The sequence below is a fragment of the Apium graveolens genome, chromosome 3, assembly GCF_009905375.1.
Source record: "Apium graveolens cultivar Ventura chromosome 3, ASM990537v1, whole genome shotgun sequence".
NCBI lineage: Eukaryota > Viridiplantae > Streptophyta > Magnoliopsida > Apiales > Apiaceae > Apium > Apium graveolens.
Genome location: NC_133649.1, coordinates 37,830,627 through 37,839,240, shown reverse-complemented (window position 1 = coordinate 37,839,240; position 8,614 = coordinate 37,830,627).

Genomic DNA, 8,614 nt, shown 5'->3' with positions numbered 1-8,614 from the left:
TTATGGGAACCCTTATAAATATCGTGATAGGAGCGTAGTTCGTTATCGTATATGGTAGCGGGACTCCGAACCCTGAGGTTGAGGAGCAACATCGCGATGATATTTTATTACTAATTGGAGATCGGATTGTGGATCCGATAGAGTGTCCTAATGCAGGACCGGATGATGTTGATATTGAGGATTTAGCGGTTGAGGATGTTGTCCTAGAAGGGATAGTTATTGAGGAGGATCCCATGGAGGATCCTGACAGGATTGGATAAAGGACCACTGATGAATTGATGACCATGGTTTGGTCGACTACCAGAGGTAGGATTGGCCGGTCACTACCGGAGGTTCGTTCAAGTTGTAAAGATAGTAGCCCCTTTAACGCGGCTTACTCGTAAGACTGAGAAGTTCGAATGGACAGAGAAATGCGAGAACAGCTTTCAAGAACTGAAGCCGAGGTTGGTGATGGCCCCTATGCTGACATTGCCGGATGGAAAAAGGAGATTTTATGATTTGTAAGTGACGCTTCGCATAAGGAATTAGGGTGCTTCTTAGCACAGCAAGATAACCGCGTCTGCGTCAAGACAATTAAGGTAATATGAAATTCAATATCCCCGCCCATGAGCTTAGGCTCGTGGCAATAGTTTTACCCTAAAGATTGGAGGCACTACTTGTATGGAGAGAAGTGCGAGAATTACCTAAGCCATAAGTGCTCTAGTACATTTTCACGTAGAAAGAGCTCAACATATGCCAGAGGAGGCAGTTAGAGCTAATCAAGAATAATGATTGGGAGATTCTTTATCATGCGGGGAAAGCCAATATGGTGGCTGATGCCCTTAGTAAAAAGGAGAGACTCAAGATGATGATGTCTTTTGGAGAGTTTATAAGAGATTTTGAGAAAATGGAAATAGTAGTGAAGGTAACCGGAGCCGGTACCGAAAAGCTGTTTGAGATTGCAATACAGCCCGAATTATTGGAAAAGATCATATTGTGCCAGAAAAAGTTATGAATGAAGGCAGGGAGCCAACAATTAGATAAAAGATTAATATCGAGAAAGATGATAAGGGAATAATGAGGTATTCCTATAGAATTTGGGTTCCGAAAGTTCAAGAGCGTAAGGATGAGAACTTAGATGAGAGCCATAGTTTGAGGAATAAGATTTAGAGTAAACCCTGAACGTGATAGTTAGGGAGGTCACCATCAAGATAGAAGGAACCCATGACATAATGGAGTGGAAAATAAGGATTTTAAATTAAAAGATGACCCCAATTATGGGGAGTAGGATGAAACATTTCATACTAAGGAAACAGAAAGTCGAGTAAGGAAAGGAGACCCAAGACGGTACTCCTATACGGAAATTCATGGACCTGTCTAAAAAGAACTTAGACTATTATCCCCAACCACCACCCTGAGGAGACAGTGCGGTGAGAAATTCTTTCAGGACCTTTAAGTCGCTAAGCTCTCAGAGTTCCATGGAACAAGCTGACCCAGCCGAGGCAAGAGCCTGGCTAAAGGAAATATAGGAATTATTGGAGATTCTAAATGATTGACGAATCACAAAAGACTGTTTTTGTCACTTACCCTCCTAAGGGAGAGACCACCCGCTGGTGAAAGACCAAGAAAGGCATGGAGCCAGAGATTATAATAAACTGATTAAAGTTTAGTCAATTGTTTTCGGGAAAGTAATTCCCAAGGTTATGGAGATAGTGTAAAAGCTTTAGAGCCAGAACAAAGGCAGACGAGTATGATAAATTATGAATCTAAGTTGTAAAAGTTGTCAAGATTCGTTCTGAGGACACGAATCCAGAATGACGGGATGTTTGAAATCAATGCTTATGTTGTGTTGGTTCATGAAATAATGATAAGAGAAAGGAAAATAAAAAGAAATTGAAGTGGAAAGGAATATAACGGCAATAGAGTTTGAGGTATGATAGGGAGTTGGGTATGAGGAAACCCTAACGACTCGTAGCAATAGAAATAGGAAAGTATGTAATCGTAAAGATGATGATGATCCACTATGAGTTAAAATTTATGGTTGAAGGCATAAGAGATACATATATTGTACCCCCTTTAAGTTGGGAGGATTCGAGGAAACCTTGAGGTAATTCGAAGGATAAATAATGAAAACAATTGGATGAAGGAAGTGACCTTCAAGAAGGTGAAATGTAAGACCAGTGGCTTGATACCCAGAAAGGGAGACGCCAGGTATGAAAGATATCCCAACATTGAGGTAACTGTTGAGATAAACAACAAAAGTAAATAAGAAATTATTAAGAAGAAGTTCACGTTGAACACGACCAATATCTTCCAGAACATCTTTGTTATCGTTACCAAATTAGGCAAGACAAGCGGATAACCGTTGTTATCTTTTGGAGGCCATATGAATTGACCTCAATTTGAATAAGGATGCTATTATGAAGTTAGGTATAGACTATCGAGGTGGGAATGATGAATATGATAATCTATCAAGGAAATATGACTTGATTTATTCGTGGAAGGATGCAGGTACCTTTTAAAGGTGGAATTAAGGATAGAACATTGGTAACTTAAAATGAATCCTAGGGAACTGCATAAAGATTGGCATTTCACCCTTAATAGGGATAGTATGAGTTTTGACAGTATGAATTGGAAAGGATTAAGGTAATAATAACCTTTAAGGATCAGTGGAGAAATTTTTCAGAAGTAAATAGACAATGGTTCTAGTATTAGTAAATGGTATTTTGATATGCACTGTATATAGGGAATACAGGAGGAACGATTGAAGGATAACCTTAGAGGTTTTATAAGGAAAAAGGTAATATTCGAAATTCTCAAGAATAAAAATGTTGATAAAGGAAATATGACGTAATTATATTGATGCCAAGTGAGGCACGTGTTAAACCACGAGAAGGTATGGATCGAACCAGTAATGGTCGAAATTGTTCAGGGCAATTAGGACTTAAGATAGAAGATGTTCTAAGTATGATTGAGAGTCAGTCATGGCAGTGATTAACCTCTAAAGACTGAGGCAATAACTTATGGAAAAATGGTGATATTTTTTTTTACTCACCAGATTTTAAGGAAAACATCTTCACATAAGCAGTGATTGAAATAAGGTAGAAAATTTATTTGGAGGTGGTTAAAATGACATTGACTGTAAGGAAATTGTACTATCAGGAAAGGCCAAAGAGGTGGCCGACACTTTAAAGGTAAGAGGATAATTATAGGCACTTGTGCCAAAGGAATACAGTGATGATGGTTAAAACTGTGAAGGTTGTATTATGGTTTGGAAGATTGACATTCCTTCTGATGACTGTGCAATACCCAACCGTAATAGTAGTTAGTAAAGGTTTAATTCGTGTAATCGCCATGAGCGGGCTATCTATCTCAGAAGATACTATCTTGAGATAAGCCAGGACCATAGTTCAAAAAGGACTAAACAAACCTTTGAGTTAAGTCTTCTATTGAAGGTATATGATTAAGAATGGTATTAACCTGCTATCGTTGCTTTGAGCGAAACTCTTCTGTAATTTTATCTACTTCATGTCATGTATGTATGTCAGGATCAGGAGTGTTCTTCATGAATCATGAATGGTGATTAGGTTACCTCCTTAGAAGAATTAGATACGAGATGTATGGACTCCGTATGGTTAGTTATTAAGACTTCATGGAAAATGAATGACTACAGTAGGTCAGTGGTGGACCTTAGTAAGGCAGCAATGATTCTGCGAGTAATGAGCTGATTACAACCGTGAGAGTTGTATTGGAATGGGTGTTGAGATTGAGTACCACTAATCGGGTAGTGGTAGTGTATAAGTTAACATTGATAGACTAATTAAGTAGAGTATCTACCTAGTGAATAATTATTCTTTCTTATCAATAGAGAGTCGTATTATTATACGAGGAAGGTTGCGGTGCAAGCATAGAATTCAAGTAACGATGATGTCTAGAATGAGATCCCAGATTCGATTTTCGATGTCGAGGGAGTTTCAAAGGTAATTGTGTATAAGCTCGAGGAAGAGCATGGGTCCATAGAATGATGGACGGGATAGCGAAAATATTTAAGCACGTGAAATGCGATGCTATAATACTTGATGTTGATATAAATACATATATGTTTTGTTCTTCTATGACAAACCTCTATAGTTCAGAGGTAGATTCCAAGCCAGATATTTTGTGGCAGTATATATTTTTTTTTTCATATATACAATTCTCTTCAGTCGTTCTTTTCTCTTCTTTTCATTTCATGTAAGCTGAGAAGAACAACCCTTCCAGAAGGGGAGGTATTGCCGAATGACTATCTATCTTTGTGATAGAAGCCTAGTAGGATACCACATGTTGTTTAATTGCTTGTCAAGTACTAAAGGCTGGCCACCTTCTGTACTAACTATGCGATATAACAAGTGTTCATGATCATAGTGATCTCTCAACAAATTCCTTTACTTCTATTTGATTGATCAAATTTTGGAAAATAGAAACAACTGAAAAAGGAGTAATAAAGTGGTGGTAGTATGCGGAATGGGAACACATTCGTGATACTAAGGTTGACGTGGTTATTAAAAGGTTATAGAACGCTAGTGAGCAAAAGTGTAACCGGTATAATATTAGGAACGGAAGGTAGTAGCGATTACGAACTGGAAAAGAATGGGTATTGAGACGCCAAAGCTATAGTGCTAGAAGCTGTGATAAAATTCCATGCAATAGACTTGAAAGAATTTGGAATGATCACTTAATGCGGATTGAGTTATCTTACGACAATAGATCATATGTCATTATCAAGATGTCGCCTTATGAGATCCTTGAGGGAAGACAATGTCGATCTCCCTTATGTTAGGATGGAGTTGTAGAGCGCAAGATGCTCGGACCCGCAGTAGTCCAAAGGACCAAGGATATGATAGATCGAATCAGAGGACGGCTGGTAGTAGCCCAAGATGGACATGATAAGTATGTTGATTTGACACGAAAGGATAAAGAGTATGAAATAGGGGACCTAGTAATGTTATAGGTATCCCTTGGAAAGGATTGATGAGGTTCGGAAAGAAAGGAAAGCTAAGTCTACAATTTGTTGGACCCTTGAATATATTAAGAAGTATTGGGAAGTTAGCATATGAGCTAGCCTTACCCCAGAACATGTAGCAAGTCATAACGTGTTTCATGTATCAATGTTAAGGAAGCGTAATTCAGATGCCAGATAAATAGAGGCATATGAGCGCATAGATATGCAACCCGACGTAACCTATATGGAGCAACCAGGAAGGGTTATAGAGTGAAAAGGAACAAGTGCTTAGGAGAAGGATTATCAAACTAGGCAGAGTTTGGTGGTAGAACCACAATGTGGGAAAATTGACTCGAGAGTTAGAAGGTGTAATGCTAAGAAAGTATCCCCATTTGTTTTCTATCTGATTCCGGGACGGAATCCTTTTAAGGAGGGGAGACTGTAATAACCCCAATTTTTGAGAAATTTTTGAAACCCTTATGAATAGTGTTTTTGCTGAATGAGAAAACTTTTCATGCCACACTATGTAGGGGTTCTGATATGGATATTCTGAGATTTTATTAGTACTTTATATGGGATATAAGTGTATGTAAAGATCGTCAGAATCCAAATCCGAACACTTTGATTTTTCCCGGAAATCCACTAGATACGGAGAGAATTGAGTATAAGGTAACAGGATAAAAAGGATTTAAATTAAAGGATTATAGGAGAGGATCATAAAAGGAATATAATGTATTGAGAAAGGTTAAGGGAACCTAAGTAATAAAATCCCGGGTATGATCCTTCAAACGATAAACGAAAACGAAAGTTAAGCGAACCGTATAACAGATCAGCGGTCATTAGGCAAACAATTAGGAAGTTAAGCAAAGGGATTAGAGGAAGTGATGTCACCCAACCAATGAGAAGAGGACAAGGAAGGGAGGATGACATAGCAATGTGATGTAAGCATGACATAGGGAAGGAGGAGGTGTGGTTGGTTTATAACCACACAAATATAAGGTTATTAAGGTAATTAACCAAAAACAAAACAAAAGACAACCAAGCTAAGCCAAACAAATCAAAAAACACAAAATCATTTCATTCTCATCATCTTGCTCTCGGCTTTTCATCTTTTTCAAGGGCAAGAATTTCAAAAATCAAGTTCCAAGCATTGTTAAATCACAAGGTAATTATCTAAGCTTCCTTGTACATAGATATGGATATGCTATAAGTTTAAGCTCCTAATTCCTTCACAATCTCTTCCAATAAATCAAGGAAGAAGATGGTGAATAGTAACCTTCAAGAAGTAACTTTAGTTTTCTTGAATTTTTATGAAAGATTAAGGTTATACAAGCAAGGATCAAGGTTCTTTTAGGCATTCAAAGCTCTTGGGTTGTGTTAGGAAGCTTCAAGGAGGTATAAACAACTTTCACCTTTAACTTATAGTTTGAACTTTGAGTTTTGATGAGTTCATGGATGGATTAATGTATATATAGAAATATCCATGTATGTATAGCAAGATCCATGTATGTTAGATAGTTTGGTTGGATTTGTGGTGATTTTGGATATGAATCTTGGTTAATGGTTAATGAATCTTAAGTTATGGTTAGTAGATCATGTTTGTGGTTGAATAAGTTGGAAAACCTTGAGATTATGGACTGACTTTGCCTTGATATAAGTTGTGTTTGAGGTATTGATGATGGTTGGGTGGTTTGTAGTGAATTGGTAAAGAATTGGAGTGGTATAAATATTGGTAATCGCGTAAACATAGCCGTCGTAACGTCCGATTTTCTTTAGACTGTTTTGTGCATAACATTAGGACCCGAGGACCCCCTGCTAGATTATGACCACTGCCATGTTTAGATAGCTCATGTTACGAGCTTCGTTTTGATATGTAGTTCGTTCGATTCCGATGCACGGTTTAGGAGAAACGACCGTTTCAAGTAACGGCGTTTCGCGAACGAAACATTTCCCCTCGCCTTACTTTGAAACATAGGTTAAAGACCAAAAAGGACTAATTGAAGTATGAAACATTTATGGTAACTGTGTTAGGCAGTTGGTAAGACACTCGCGAAGGAATCGCCTTAAAACTCGTAAAGGTTAAATTATTAAAAATGGTGGAGCCGAGGGTACCCGAGTGACTTAAGCGAATCAGTGAGCGCAAAACGAGCGTTAGAGTCTAAGTTAGTTAAAGTATAGATTTACAAGTGACTTTGGTTTAATTCCAACTTACTTGTTGCTTATAGGTTACCAGACTCGTCCCGAGCCATTCGTAACCCCCAGTCGCTCAGGCAAGTTTTCTACCCGTTATACTATTGTTGTGATGTAAATATATGTATATGCATTATCTTGTGATATTGCATGATTGTTATTAGCAAATTTTGCGATATATTGGTGCATGCTAATATGGTATATATGCATGTCTGTTTCGTAATCTGGTTATCTATCTGTTGATTTCAATGCTTATAGTTGCATAATACCTATGCTAGAAATAAGCAAGTAGTTGCGTATACCCTTAGTATAGGGGATAAAAGGTGAACATATTTCTAAACCGGGAGTCGATGTTCCCGAGTATATTATATATATATATATTTATTTATATATATATATATGGATATAGTTTTTAAAACTATTAATCGAATAAGGTTTATTCGATAACTTTAACTTTATTTTATTATTGAATATTATTTTGAATATTCATTCGAGGACTTATGACTCCTTTTACTTTATTAATGAATATTATTTTGAATATTATTCGAAGGCGTATGACTCCTTTTATTTATTTATCTGAATATTATTTGAATATTCATTCGAGGGCTTATGACTCTTTTATTTTATTATTTGAATATTATTTGAATATTCATTCGAGGACTTATGACTCAGTTTATATTATTTAATGAATATTATTTGAATATTCATTTGAGGATCTATGACTCCGATTATTTGCTGAGATATATTCTGTATTTTATTAAAGAATAATGTTTCGATAATCAAACTTATTTTCGATTATTCAAATGAAGATAATACTTTCATATAAGTATATCTTTGGTTATTTAATACTCGTTTCAAGTATAAATTTTAATACTTCTACTTCAATTATTTTTATAAAGATTATTCTTTATGGGAATATTATTTAATTAATAATATTCAGTCATTTTCTAAATATTCTGGGGACTGATTTACTTCATTAAATCATCTTTACTCCAAACACTCTATAAAGTGTTTTTGAGTCTTCAAAATGATTTTTAAAAGTTAGAGCGGATCCCAAAACTCATTTTTATATTTAAGATCTTCCTTTTTTAAGGGGATTTAAATACTCGCTTAAAACCTGAGGGATCCGGCTCTGTGGTGTATTTTATATTCGCAACAAGGTTGCAGCTTTGGTAAATGAATTGATTACTTACCCAACGTTCGGGAAGTAAGTCCATCTATTGAGTCGGCATAAGCAACATGGGCTCAGTGGGCGTCCATGATAGTGTAAGTGGCTCAGTGGGAGTCCATCAAATGCATAAGTGGCTGAGTGGCAGTCCAGCATAGGTCCTAATGCGGCCAGGGTGATGACCAGTGGGGAATTCGTCCATCTACTAGTAGAAAAGGTTACTTATGGGTATCTTTGCCTGATCAGCAAGATATCTGGTTTATGCCAAAGGTTTTCTTTTCCTTCTAAATTCATTG